Here is a 14,260-nt window from a genome sequence, read left to right on the forward strand (position 1 = left end):
GGATGGTCTCAGGAATAGCCTGTGTGAGCAGAATTGTGTGGGTGTACAGGCCTATCGAGATAAATGAGGGGTCCCAGGTCATTATGTTAGCCTGCCCATGCCCCCTCAATTTCTTTATTTACAAAGACGTTAAATATTTTGAGTGCCAGTCTGAGCTCAGGACCCCAGTACAGTTGTCCTCCCTTTCCTCCTTTCGTCAGCCTTTCATACAATCCTGTTATCCTGGATGGTGACATCTGTCATGTATCCCTGTAATGCAGGGAGTGATGGCCATCTGCGGGTAATCCATGGGATGAGTCTACAGGAGGAAATCTACGCATCTCTCAAGCTTTCCCCCCAGTTCCAAGATCTATGGCCTCTTGCAGCCCAGGCCATAGATCTTATCTCATGCTCCAGAGATCATCCAGTGGGAGACACTGTGCTTCCATGCATCTTTGTGTCCCACTGATATCCCCACTCCTTCAACTTCTTGATAGGATGGCTCCAATGAATCTATGCTGCGTCAGCAGTTGCCCTAAATCCCTTTTCTAAAGGGTGGTGGTGTTCTCTTCCTCCTCCAGAGGTGGGGCACAATGTAAAATTCAGCTTTTGGGCTTTGTATCACAACTTCCTCCATGGATTTTATGGAGGCTGCTGCTGGGACAGTGTGCAAGCCCCACTCTTTGCTCAGCCCAGCAGTATTGGCAATCCCAAGCATTCAAATATCATGTCAGCCCTCAAAAAATCATGAGACTGACTTAAAAACAGACGATGTAAAATAAATTGGGGAGGGGGAGTCCTGTTGTTTGTGTTCTGGTTTTTGAGCTTTTTAGGGTGCACTTGGATCATGTTTTCAAGCATTTCTCTTCAACCGTGATGGCTAGAATCCTGCTTTTATTTTTAAATGAAAGTAGAGAAAATCATGTAATCACTTGACTCCTGGAACTGGGGCTTTAAGAATAATACCAACTATCCCACAACTCATAATAATACTGGTCCAGGCGCTTGCCTAGTCAGTCTCTTCCCAGCACCCTCTAAGCCTCAGAGAATGTACTGCATGGGGCATACGGAGACAATACTGCTATGGAGGCAGATGAGTCAGCAGTTTCTGAAAAATCAGGCCTCTTTAAGCTATCTCCAGTTGGGAACCATAAAACTTAGGTGCCCAATATTTTAATCACTTTTGAAAACGTTGGCCTTGATCTTCAAGCTAAAGAGCGTATGTTTTTTTCTCCTTTGCATATAGATAATATATTATTGTCCCCCCTTTCCCTGTCTGGTTTAGCCTGGAAATCTATCTAAAAGTAAATACACCCTTTTGAAAGTTTCTTTCTCAGATCTCTCCTTTCAGGCTGATGGGTTTACCTCCCTCCTTTGAAATTTAGAAAGGTAGAGCACAAGACAAACTTGAGGATTTTTGCGTCACTTTGCCAAAACCAGCTGGGCCTGCTAACCAAATAATTAGGTTGTCCTTATTCAGTTATAGTGCCTGTGGTAATCTAGCCGTCCAGTCCCAGACCTGAACTTTAGCGTCCACAATCTGGTCCTGTCCCAAACCTGGACTTTTGCGTCCAAAAGTCTGGGGGCTTACCTGAAACTCCCCCAAGCTCACTACCAGCTTTGGGGTATTTGGGCTGCCACAGGTCAGGTAGGTTAATTTAACTTTAGGGGCCTGACCTCCCCTTTCGCCTGCTCTGGTGTCCCCAACCTCACTTGGTGGGACCTCCAGTATTTCCAAATGCCCTGTGATGCTAAAGCAGGGGGGAAAATCCCTTCTCCCTCCTTCCCGCACTTGACAGAAACCGGTTTCTCTACTTCCAGCGATAAGTCTCTACCCTAGGACAATTGAGTGCAAATTGCACCGCTTGGCTTTGCCTTCCCCCGTTCGCTCTCAGCGAGTAACAGAAAAAAAAACTTAACGCACATAAGACTAGAGAGATCTTGTCTTATTTCCCGCTAGTCTGCTCTTTCCCTGGACATCAATAGGAAATAGCCCACAGCTGGCTTTTCCTTTGCTCCTAGGAAAGACTTTACAAGGTTTAAAAAAGACTTTATAGAAAAAAAAAGAAATATAAACAATCATCTTGCTTAAAAAACTCAATACAGCCTTGCTATTATAAAGAAATATAAAACAGTACTGATTTTAAAAGATAGCCCAATTAAACCAGCACAACAATTATATACGGTAAACACCCCAAGACATTCATAGCTGAATTACTTTGCGGTTCCTGGTACTTACAGATGTTTAGAAGGTATTAGGAGAGAATAGAAAGACTTGTTTCCTCATAGCTAAAGAAAACAAAAAAAGACACCGGGTATACAAATTCCCGCCCTGACTTTACAATCCAGTTCTCTGATGGTCCTCTGGTCAGGTGTTCGGTTACCCTTTTCAGGTAAAAGAAATTAACCTTACTACCTATCCATTTATGACACGCCCCCGAATCAACGACAGTAGATTATCACTGGAGGTGATTTTACCTAATTTAAACTAAACGAGGTAACACATGACATAGAAATAAGGGCAATGTACAAGACTTTAACTTGTTCAGGAAAGTTTTACCAGTGTATTCTGGGAACTCCTCACGGAGAGTGCATCAGTACTTTGTTAGAAGCTCCTGAAATGGTGTCGAATTCGGAAATCAAAATCTTGGAGAGCTAGACTCCCGAATTATTTGTTTGTTGCTTGCTGTATTGAAGCCACTTTAGCGGCAGCATGGTCAGTTTGTAGCTGGAAACGCCGTCCCAAACGTATGGCAATACTTTCCAGGGCGTACAAATGGATATGCATCCTTTTCACTGACTGACCAGTATTTCCTCTCAGATAGTTTCTTGCTGAGGAACCGACGATGGAGTTTGATCCGGTCCTTCCTGCTGAAGAACTGCTCCTATACCACGGTCAGATGCATCGTGGTTAATGGAATGGTGTCAAGTCTGGGGCCCTTAGCACGGTCAGACGTGAGCGTCGCCTTCATTGGTAAGAGCTTCCTGACATCATCAGTCCATTTAACTGTAGTTGACTGGTTTTGGTCAGGTCGGTCATTGTGGCTGCAGCGATTTGGCTGTATGTGGTACCAATCGCTGTATACCGCGGCCAAGCTCTAGAAAAGATTGGACTGTTTTTTGACTTTGGGAGGGCCACTTTGGAGTAGCCTTCACCTTGGCCTGTGGGGTTTATGGTTCCCTCGCCCACCTGTATGTCCAGGTAGTCACCTTGTTTTGGTCGATTTGACACTTTTGGCCTAACAGTTAGTCCTGCCTGCCTGATACGGTCAAAGACCTTTTCCAGGTGTTCTAGGGTGCGGTCCAGGAGTCAGAAAAAATGGCCACAATCGAGGTAGGTTTAAAAGAAAACTTTATAGAAAAAAGAAAGAAATATAAAAAATCATCTGCATAAGAAATCATACAGGCTCTTGCTATAAAAAATTAAAGAAACAGTCTGATTTAAATGCCCAGTATAGTGCTTCGCCATTAGACCTGATAAGTAGATAGGATACCTCAGGTTAAGACCATCATAGCTGAATTACTTTGCGGTTCCTGGGTACTTACAGATGTTTAGAAGAAGTATTAGGAGAGAATTAGAAGAAGACTTGTTTCCTCATAGCTAAGAAAACAAAAAAAAAGACACCGGGTATACAAATTCCCGCCCCTGACTTTAAACAATCCAGTTCTCTGATTGGTCCTCTGGTCAGGTGTTCGGTTACCCTTTTCAGGTAAAAGAAACTTAACCCTTACCTACCTATCCATTTATGACAGTGCCAAATTAGCTCTAGCCCTTCCTATAGGATATGATTTATTTTTATTGGGAGGAGGGGGAGGGGCTTTCCCTGATATGATGAAGTCAAGTCTGTGAGATGTTTTTATCAGGAGGCAGACAACAGGTTGTACCGATGTACCCTTTGACTCTGTCTTCGCTGAGGCACTGGCTGTTGCTGCAGTCTGGACCTACTCCAGAACATTTGTCTGTGGGGAACCTAAAGGATTTCCAATTGGAAATTCATGCTAGTGTTTAGCACTTCTAGAGGCAGCAGTAACTCCCCCTTACCTTCTCCCACCGCTGGAGAAGGTGGTGGTATATACCATAGCTACTGGGTGACCAGTCAGTGGTGAGATGAGTCCTAAAAGGGCTCTAGAAAGTAGAGCTGAGAGGAAGGACATCCACTGGGATGACCTGGGATCTATGGGGTTATGCTCTGTTTTCCCTGTGATTAGGATTTGGGGACTAGTTCCTCTCTTTAGCGATGTAAATACAGTTAAAAAAATATGTCGTTTAAACAGTTAACCGATTAAGTGGCAGATCCCTCTGACCAGGCGGTGCTGCTCTGGCCGGGCGGCATGGCTGGGCTCTGTCCAGCCGGCGTGGGGCTGCGGGGCCCAGTTGGCTGGCTGGCCCCAGGTTAACAGTTAAGGTGGGTTAACCAGTAAGACTATTGCTTACCAGTTAACCTTTTACATCCCTACCTCTCTCCACTCTAAGAAGCTGTAAAACCTCATTTTGTAGTAGAGGTGAATCCAGCTCCACACAGTCTCACCTCTCCATCTGCCACAGCCCCTAGATCCTGCCAGCAGGGAGCATCAGAATATAAGTATTTAATGATCAAAACCGAAGTTGCTTTTATGTCAACAAAGTGCAGTTGGTTTGCAAAATTTGGACACCAGAGGGCAGGCTGGCACTTTACTGCATAATTTAGGAATCGCAAATTTTAAAACTACAGAATTACTAAGATCTAAAACACATTGATGTGTGACTAGAATGCATGGGCTGCTGGCTTGTTTTAATAAACCAAATTAGAAAAACAAATTTTCAGTTTAGTTAAAGATTGTTAACTTGAAATCATAATTTTTTTTCAAAATAGGGTTCCTTTCAATAAAGGAAAACCATAAAACATAGTTCAGAAGGACTTAAGTGTTGATGCAGTTATGCCTTAGAAGCCATACTGCTTATTAATACTGTAGTGCACTGGGACTTGATTGGTTTAACCTTTTACGGAAGAAAACTGTGCATTATGGAACAGATTTAGCTTTTATTTTATGTAATGTTTGTATGTAACAGAAGTGTGTGTGCCCATACCACACCTAAGGGTTAATTGGTTACTCTGCATTCAGTGAACTAACTAGAGAATTCTCACGTATTCTACGGTTCAGCAAAAAGAAGTAGAGTCACTGAAGCTTTGGGCCTAAATCACATTTGCCCTTCGCACTGATGCAAACATTTACACAAGGAAAAGTAGTAATACTTAGCTCCTACGTAATGATTTTCATTACTAGATATCAAAGTCCTTGACAAAGAATACAATATCATTATCTCCATTTTTTACATCAGGAAACTGAGGCACGGAATGGTGAACTGACTTGCTCATTGTCATGCAACAGGCCAGAGCTAGGATTAAAAGCTAGATCTTCTGAGTCCCAGTCTAGTGCTGTCCACTGGGCCAATGTTTCTTAACCTTTCTGATACCAGAGATTGGCTTGCTGCCTTCCTAACTGTGTCAGGGAGATCTCAGGGACTGGCACCAATGCACAGACTGGTCATTGAGAAACACTGTACTAGGCAACAACTCTGTCATTCTGATTTAGCAGCATCTTGTAAAGAACTGCACAAGGCATTCAAGAGTAAGGCCGAAGGTATGAGGCAATTCTAAATCAGGCCCTTTTTCAAGACAGCTGAGGAGAATAATCTACAAATTAATATTTCAGTAATTTTTTTCTAAGAACACACAGTGGCAGATGAATTTTACCTCTAGACCACACTTAGAATTTTCAGCCCCATATATTTGTCTTGGCTGTCTTTTATTCCCTCTGAGAACAGACTTATTAATAAAATATGATAATGGGAGTTGATCTGCTCAGTACTATCCCGTGATCGTAAAAAGAAGTCTGATGCATTGCTTGTTACCTCCGAATATTAAAAAAAAGTGAGAACAGCTGGTGCTTACAGGCTTGGGGGACAGGGCCATTTAGAAAAATTCCTGTAACAAAAGAAGAAATCTGATTTGCTGATAAAGACGCCGAGTGTGCAAATTTCTGGATAACTATGCTAGTGGAAAATTATTAGCCAATTTATGATTCATTCGCTTTTGTACAAGAACCTACAAAATGTGCTTTCAAGGGAAGCTGTTAACTTAATTGTTGCCAATTCTCACAATTTTTTTGCAAGTCTTATAACATTCAATGTCTGTCTCAAAGGCTTAGCTCCTGGAATCTTATTGTTAAGTGAGAATCTCAGATTTCATTTTAAAAAAATGTTTCAAACCCTCAGTATCAGAGAAAAGCTCAGGCTTAAAAAGAGAAGGCAAATAAAAAGAATCCATAATTTATTGTATTTAAAATCTCTTGATTTAAGCCCATCTCATCTTTGGAAGTCTGTTCCATCATGCCTGGGATCATCAATATTGTTATATCTGTCCACTCTCTGTAACAGAGTATATCATCTACTCACTCTTTTAAATAGTGTGCCTGGAGATTAAAAAATAAAAACAAACTTGTTTGTTTTAGCTGGGTTTTTTTTGGTGGGTCTGAGAGTGACGATACCAAACAAGCCATCATTCTCGCCACTCTCTTTTCTTTCTATGTGCACAATTGGCTGGGGCCTCTTCAGTTTCAGCTCTCTAGATCAGAGGTCGGCAACCTTTCGCAAGTGGTGTGCCGAGTCTTCATTTATTCACTCTAATTTAAGGTTTCGCCTGCCAGTTACACATTTTAACGTTATAATATAACTAAACTATTGTTGTATGTAAAATAAATAAGGATTTTAAAATGTTTAAGAAGCTTCTTTTAAAATTAAATTAAAATGCAGAGTCCCCCCCCCCCCCCGGCTGGTGGCCAGGACCTGGGCAATGTGAGTGCCACTGAAAATCAGCTTGCGTGCCACCTTTAGTACCTGTGCCATAGGTTGCTTACCTCTGCTCTAGATCATACAGCTAAATAGCCTCATGCAGGGCCTAGGGAAGTGCATATGCCATCAGCAGAACAGCTAACGCCAATTCTGTGCAAACATACCTCTCAACCTGGCAAAGCTTCAGTGGGGGTGGGATGCAATGTATAACAAAGCCGATGCAAACAAATTATTCCTGTAGAAAACGTCAAATGCTGTGGGATTCCTTCCTTTGATATAAAGAGCCCTTTCAACAACCACAGTTTCATTATTCTGCATCTGTGCTGTAAATAATTATTTTGACAAAAAGGCAAGGGGGCAGCAAATCTATTTGGAGCATAAGTAACTTTGGGGCTAAAAATGTTCTTTAAATGAGTTACAGTTGAAATATATGTACTCGGATGAGAGAGACAAGTGTCTCCTCCCATCTCTTTCAATAATTATAGGCATTTTTAGACATTACTTATAACAATATAGATACAACATATTTAGATTGCAATTGTAATATTTCAAACCGATGGGTGCCTGTTAAAATCCTGGATTGTTGTTAGTTGATGATTGCTGCTTCACTCTTCAGAACATCTTTTTTCAAGCAGGTGACCTCCTCACAGTTAAAGTATCAGGATGACACATTCATTTGAATAGACACCTGAAATCACAATGGCTTTTCCAAGCTTAATTGAAATTGTAATTCAGTCTCTTTTTTTTCTGTCTCTCTTTCTGTCTCCTCTGTGTTCCTTCCTTTACCTCTCCAAGCTGCTTTCCATCTCCTCCTCCTATTCAGGACTTCTTATTGCTGAGTTGCATTTTCTGTGAGCGATCTCAGAGTTCCATCAATAGTTGGATAAACTCCTCATTTTTACTACATATGGAAAAAAGTTTAACTTAAAGCTTTTGATTCCTTTTTCTTTTCTGTTTCCTTACTTTTCTTTCTTTGACTATTCAGTCAGCTATCAGGTAGCATGAATAGTACAGCAAGGAACCATGGCTGTGGCATTGCTTTTGAAAATGTAAAACAACTTCCTTCCCCTTTCCCTTCAGCATTGGAAGAAATGCAGGCAGGGAAGCACTTCAGGACCTGCAAACAGTGTCATAAGTCTCATGCATTTCTCCCCAGTTTTCCTGGTAGCGCATACATGACCAGATCAACTGATTAATTTTAGTTTGCACTGAACATTTAATGTTCCTGCTCTATGTTTGTCCGTACAAAATGAAACTGAACTGCTGATTTCCTTGAATCTTCAGAGTAGTTCCTAGGTAAGACTGGTTTCAGAGCCACAGGAGGAGGTAGGCAAAGAGTGCTGAATCACAGTACAAAGTGAGGAAAAATTCAAACTGAATAAAACAATTGCATTTAATTTTTCCATACTTGAAATTCCCTAGAAACTTTTGTCAGGCTTGATATTGGTTAAAATAACGTTCTACACATCAGATCTAGAGTATGTACAGGGGATTTCCTAAAATGCCTGTTTCTGATCTCAATAAAACCTTTCAGATAGTGTAGCATGAATTAATATCCCCCTGTTCGATGCTCTGGAGCTAGAGCTGGGCAAAGTGTGTCAATTTCTGCCCTTGTCAGAGCCGGCTCTGACTTTTTTGCTGCTGCAAGCAAAAAAAAAAAAAAAAATTGGCACAGGGCAGCCGAACCCAGAGGCAAAGCAAAAAAACCCTGGGTGCAGGGCGGCTGGATCCGGAGGCCAAGTGGAAAAAAAAAAAATAGGGCAGCCATGCCTCCCTAGGTTTGGCCAGAATGCTGCCCCTTAGGATCTGCCAACCCAAGCACGAGCTTGCTTGGTGGTGCCTGGAGCTGGTCCTGGCACTTGGGTAGGGAATGGGGATGTGTGAACATGTTTTAAAGTTGCCTTTTGTACTCCTTATATTCTATTGGAGCCAGAGCCTCGCCAGTGCAAGTTAGAGCAGACTCAGGGCTGTTGTGTCCTGCTTCCTGTGGGCCCTGGCTATTAACCAGTTTGGCCAAGGATGCAACTCCATGCTATGAGTGCCCCTGGCCTCTGATTGCCAGAAGCTAGGATTGGCAACAGGAGATGGATCAGTCAATGATTGCCTGTTCTGTTCATTCCCTCTGAAGCACCTGGCATTGGCCACTACTGGAAGACAGGATACTGGGCTAGATGGACCTTTGGTCTGACCTAGTATGGACGTTCTTATGGAAGACGATGACAGCCATAGTACAGTATGCAACAGCCACACATCCTCTCCACCCTCTCGTTCCACCTCCCATTACCTCCCCCTGACCTGCCCCATATGCTGGCAGCTGGGAGCCATGTTTCAGCAGAGCCCTTATGCTGGCCAGGCAGACAGGAGCTATTGCCAGTGGGCCCTTTCCACCCCCTTTTAGGTCCCATTATACAGCCTGAGCAGTGTGCTGGGGCCTGGGCTTGAGTGACTGGCTGGAAATAAGGGGAGCATTCACCCTCATTTTTGCAGATTCTGACTCCCTTTTGATTCAGCCATGTTCACAAACCTCTTGTTTATGTCATGTGAACATCCAAGTGTGTGAAGCATCTGTCCATTCAGATGTTTTAGGGAAGCGCATTCCAGGCCTTATGCCAAGAATTGTTTTAATCAAGAAATGAAATTTGTTTTGTGATCTAATTAAATTTGTTTTAAGCAGAAGCTGAATTCAGCTAGAAAGATTACATACATCTTTCATTCTGAGATTAGAAACCATAATGTGGCTCAGAGCTTCCCTTCCACTCCTACCCTCTATGGTCAAACCCGTGGAAGAAGCTCAAGAGATGAAAATCTCGGAGAGGCTCAAAACACTCATTCTCCTCTGTGCCCCGTCTGAGGAGGTAAGATTTGGGCCTCCCCTGTGGAACAGGCTGCAGGACCCTCCCCTAGTCCTGGTAAATTTGTGGGTTATCATGGTCATCTGCCTGAGGACCCTGTGCCTCTGCACTGGATTTGCCATCCCCCATCCCCCCCCAATTTCCTGGTAGCTCACCTTCACTCCTCCTGGCCACGGCTTCCTTCTGATCCCTTAGAGAGTGGGAGGAGACTTCTCCACAGAAAACATAACACACAGCTTTGACTTTTGACTAATTTCCATAGGGTTGAAAGTGGGACAATCTTGTCCCCCAACTTGACATTCGGAGGCTGTAGCTCCGCTGCTCAACCCTCAGCATAGATTTCAGAGACTCTCTGGAGAGGCCTTCCATGGGGTGGGTGGATGGGTGAGTGGGTAGCTGGAAGGGGAGGGAGGTATGTGTGCTTGATGTGTTACTGTTATCAATAACCAGGATAGTTTCCAGCTCCATGGCTATGTTATGAGCCTGTGTTAATTTAACTGATTAATTAACATTTTTAGTATTCTTTGAAGATGGAAAGCTATGTGAGTATTTTTAAGAATTAATTGGACTGTGAGCGCCTTGGAGCAGGGCTTGTACTTGAGAGTTTGGAAAACATGGTGAGCAGTATCACACATAGAAAATAATACCTTAGATCCAAGCCTTGCTACTAGGCATAGCATGTATTACAGTGAGATGTCCCACTAAGCATATAGGGCCATTATTATTGTTTAGAGTGGCACCTAAGCTCTAGGTACAAACCAGAAGTATGTGTGGAGCATTTTAAAAATATTACAAGTGTAGAAAAGTATTAGCATCTTGTTATGGCATCTCAAGTGCACAGAGGTTGGGTTGGGGGAGAATCTTGCAGGCAAACCTCTGTTCTTCCCTTTCCCCACTGTTCAGTTGCTGAATAAGATTGAAGTGTAAATAGGGCACTTACATGTTCTGACCAGTGTGTGAGTAGTGTCCTTATGCTTGCCACTGCGGCTGGTTTGTCTGGTATTATGAATAGGGCCCATTGCAATAAAGAGGAAGAAATCAGTCTCAAGTTTGTTGATAGGACAGAATGATCATCATTACTATGAACCTTGTGCTGCTTAGTCTTTTCAATTTCAGTATGAATTCTGACTTTTCCACAGCGCAGCGCTCTATTTTCCATATAGATAGGAGCTCTAGAACAGTTAACTCGAAACATTCTAGATCACAATGTACAGGCAAGCAGAGGTTCTCGTCTGTTGACTTGGATAGACTCCTCCAGAATGTAACACATCTAGGGGGATTGTGGATAGGTTTATGCTGTCTTCTATATTAATAGTGTCCATTCTGGAGCAGAGTAAGTGAGTCTTTAAAAGTCTTTTCAGTGTAATCTCTGTCTTTATTTTTATTAACATGGTTTCCTGAAGTAGTTGCTGTTCACCCAAGAACCTTGGGGGGAGGGTGGGGGTAAATTCTTCTCATCAAAACAATGGCAAAAATGGTTTGGCTTTCTTTTTAATAAATAATGTTGGGCCCAGATTTGTAGCCATTGTGAATCAGGGTGGTTCCATTGAACTCACTGGGGCTGTGGTGATGTACAGTAGATGAGGATATGTATCACTATTTTAGAAATAAGGATTGAAAATTGAGAATGTAATGCTGGCTAATAACATAGTACTTGCAGTATTTGATGTTGTCTGAGTCTTCAGAAAGACACTCAGTGACTAAGTCTCCTCTTGCTCAAACCACCAATTTTATTTAAAATAAAATACAATGTTAAATTAAATCTCAGCAAATCTAAAATTATGCTGTTTAGCTCAGACAGCAGGTGGGGAGTGAGGGGCCGCTGCTAAGCCTCCAGTCTTATAGTCAGGGAGATGTGTTAGTGGGGATGAGGTAATGCCCAGGCTTAAGGCCAAATGCTGCTTGTCTCACCCAGGTTTTCCCATTTACTTCAGGCAAGTAGCCCCAAGTTTACAGTGAGACTTCTGGGGTGTCTAGGGTAAGCAAGATTTGGCCCATAGTGTCAGGGACGGTGAAAGGATGTTTCGCGCTCTAGGCAAAAGTTCCACTTTGTGCTCCCCTCCCCGCACCGCTGCCCTGAGGCGTCCCCCCCCCCCCCGCGGCAGCTCCCCACCCTCTGCCCTGAGGCACCCCTGCCCTAGCTCAACCCTATTCCAAGCATGAGTATCCCAAGCACCCCGTTGCTGCTTCACTTCTCCCGCCTCCCAGGGTTGCAGCACCAATCAGCTTAAGCACTGCAAGCCTGGGAGGCGGGAGAAGTGAAGCGGCCACAGCGTGCTGGAGGAGGAGGTGGGGCAGGGGTGAGCTGGGCGGGGAGTTCCCCTGCATGCAGCCTCCCCCCCACCTTACTTGCTGCAGGCAGCCCTCCCTGCGCTCTCCTGCCCCAGCTCCCTATGCCTAAATGCCTGCGGTGACTGGGGCGGCCGAAGATCCGGCTGCAGCGGTCTCTGCTGAAGAAAATGGCGTCCCCCCCCAAATGCCAGTGCGGTCGCCTAAATGGTTGCACTGGCCCTGCATAGTGTGTTCCTGGACTGTGGGCTGACTTTGGACAATCCGATGTTGGCTCTAACTGGGCTCTTTAAAATAGTAAACACCCTAGGAATGTCACCAGCCTGCAAACCTTCCTCCTGAACTATGATCTCATTACAATGACTCATGCCTTTATAGCTGCATTATTGCAACAAGCTCTCTATTGACTAACTGGAAAGCAGTTCTGTTGCCTGCAGCCGCTGCAGACCTTGGTAGCAAGACTGCTTTCTAGGGTGGTGAAAGGAATTCTACTTGCCTGCTTTTTCCATGCTCAGCTGTGCCTTTTGGGGACATGGATTGTGTCTGGAACATTCTTGGAACCCAAGGACCTTGCTCAGGCTCTGACACTTCTAATATTTCATGGTGACTTGTGATGGTTGAGGGTTGGGGCTGGGCCTTTGAGGGCCTCTGCAACCCTCTTTCTGTGGAGTGCTCCTCAGTTTTATGTTGAGAAATGGTACTGCTGGAGCAGTGAAAACAAGCCACAAAGCTTTATTTCTTTCCATTTGAAAACAAATATTCTGCGTGTTGCTAGACTCCATTTTAATTCATCTGATGGACTTATTCGTGAGTCCTTTTAATGGGCTTAAGTCGTATTTTTGAGGTCCCTACAATACTACATCAGTTTGAAATACATATATTTTGTCTGAATCAGCTCTATTACACCAATTTATCTCTTCTGATTTTCAAGGAATTACTCATGATTGAAACCCAGGGTAAGAGAGCAGAATCAGACTCATTATTTTCTGTGCCTTAGTCTCTTACAATGTAAATGCAATACATGAACTAGGGTGCCCTCCATCAAGATAGGTGGTGGGGAAAATGTAAGGGGAGGAGATGGAAAAGATGCAGGAGATGGGGTCGATGATTAGGAAACCAGGACAAACCCCCCATTTTCCACAAAACACACTGGGATTCCCCAGAAAACCAGAGCAAGCCTGGCAATTTAAGTACTGTCAGCTCCAACCATTCAAGAGTTAGGCCTCAGGAATCATGAGATTGGATTAAAATTCATGCTTTAAAAAAAAAAAAAAAAGCTTTTTATTTGCCTCCTGGTTTTTTGAGCCTTTTCAGTCTCCTCCCTGTAACTTTTCCAGAAGCCTTAAGGTCAGGAGATGCTTGTTGTTGAATATTCAAACTTTTCAAAAGTACGGTTCTGCCTATATGGAAATCCACAGCTTTGTGAATAGGCTGCTTTGGTTTGAAAATTAGCAACATCTAATGTACTGTTATAGAACCATGTATAAAGAGTCATGCTGCTCTGTAAAGTACAGTGCTCCTGCACATATTATGTTATCTGTAACGGTGGAAAGCATTTACATGATGCAAGAATGTCTACAGAGTAGCTGTGTATCTACGGTGCCTTATATGGTGGCAAGTATCAGGGGGTAGCCGTGTTAGTCTGTATCCACAAAAACAATGAGGAGTCCGGTGACATCTTAAAGACTGACATTTATTTGGGCATAAGCTTTCGTATATGAAGAAGTGGATTTTTTACCCACGAAAGCTTGTACCCAAATAAATCTGTTAGATTTTAAGGTGCCACAGGACTCCTTGTTGTTTTTGTGAATCTACAGTCTTAAAAAATGTACCAGATATTAGCCAGAGACTGATAGTAAGATGAGAGGAGGCTGCATAAGTTAGATCCAGGGGCCAAGACTTAATTAGAAGCTCATTATTTCCTCTTTGTCCAGCCATCACAACAAGTCTGAAAAGACTTCTAGAACTCCTGATAGTGCTGCCCCTGAACTTTGCTTGGGAGACCACTTCTTTTAGATCCATCTCTAGATATGTAAGTGATGAAGTGTTTGCAGCTGGGGCCTTCAAATATATTCAAGAGAAAAACGTTATTTCTCTGTTCCTTTCCCCCCATCAACCTCCATGGGTTTCTGATGCTTTTAATTTCTCCTCCAGTGAATAGCTTCTGCCTTTCTCAAGCCAGCAACAGCGGAATGAAACTAACCTGATCATCAGTTTCACTTTGGCCTGCAAAATTCTGAACAGCAGTGTGTTTAGTCTTTGCTGCAGCCTGAAAATATTCATGACCACAGCAGAGGGCACTGTAGCT

The 14,260-nt window shown here is 43.3% G+C and overlaps 1 protein-coding gene across 6 annotated transcripts in view; it reads left to right on the forward strand.

Moving 5' to 3' along the window:
• The window catches only part of BBX (BBX high mobility group box domain containing), a 222,169-nt gene that overhangs the window by 66,676 nt on the left and 141,233 nt on the right, over positions 1 to 14,260 (forward strand). The window contains exon 1 of one of the 6 annotated variants that reach the window (XM_075072615.1): positions 10,016 to 10,035. The exons of the other annotated variants lie outside the window; for them this stretch is intronic. The gene's annotated coding sequence lies outside the window, so the exon portion shown is untranslated. Of the gene's footprint in view, positions 1 to 10,015; positions 10,036 to 14,260 lie in introns of those variants that run through there. 6 annotated transcript variants of the gene reach the window in all.

This window comes from Chelonoidis abingdonii, chromosome 1, assembly GCF_003597395.2.
Source record: "Chelonoidis abingdonii isolate Lonesome George chromosome 1, CheloAbing_2.0, whole genome shotgun sequence".
NCBI lineage: Eukaryota > Metazoa > Chordata > Testudines > Testudinidae > Chelonoidis > Chelonoidis abingdonii.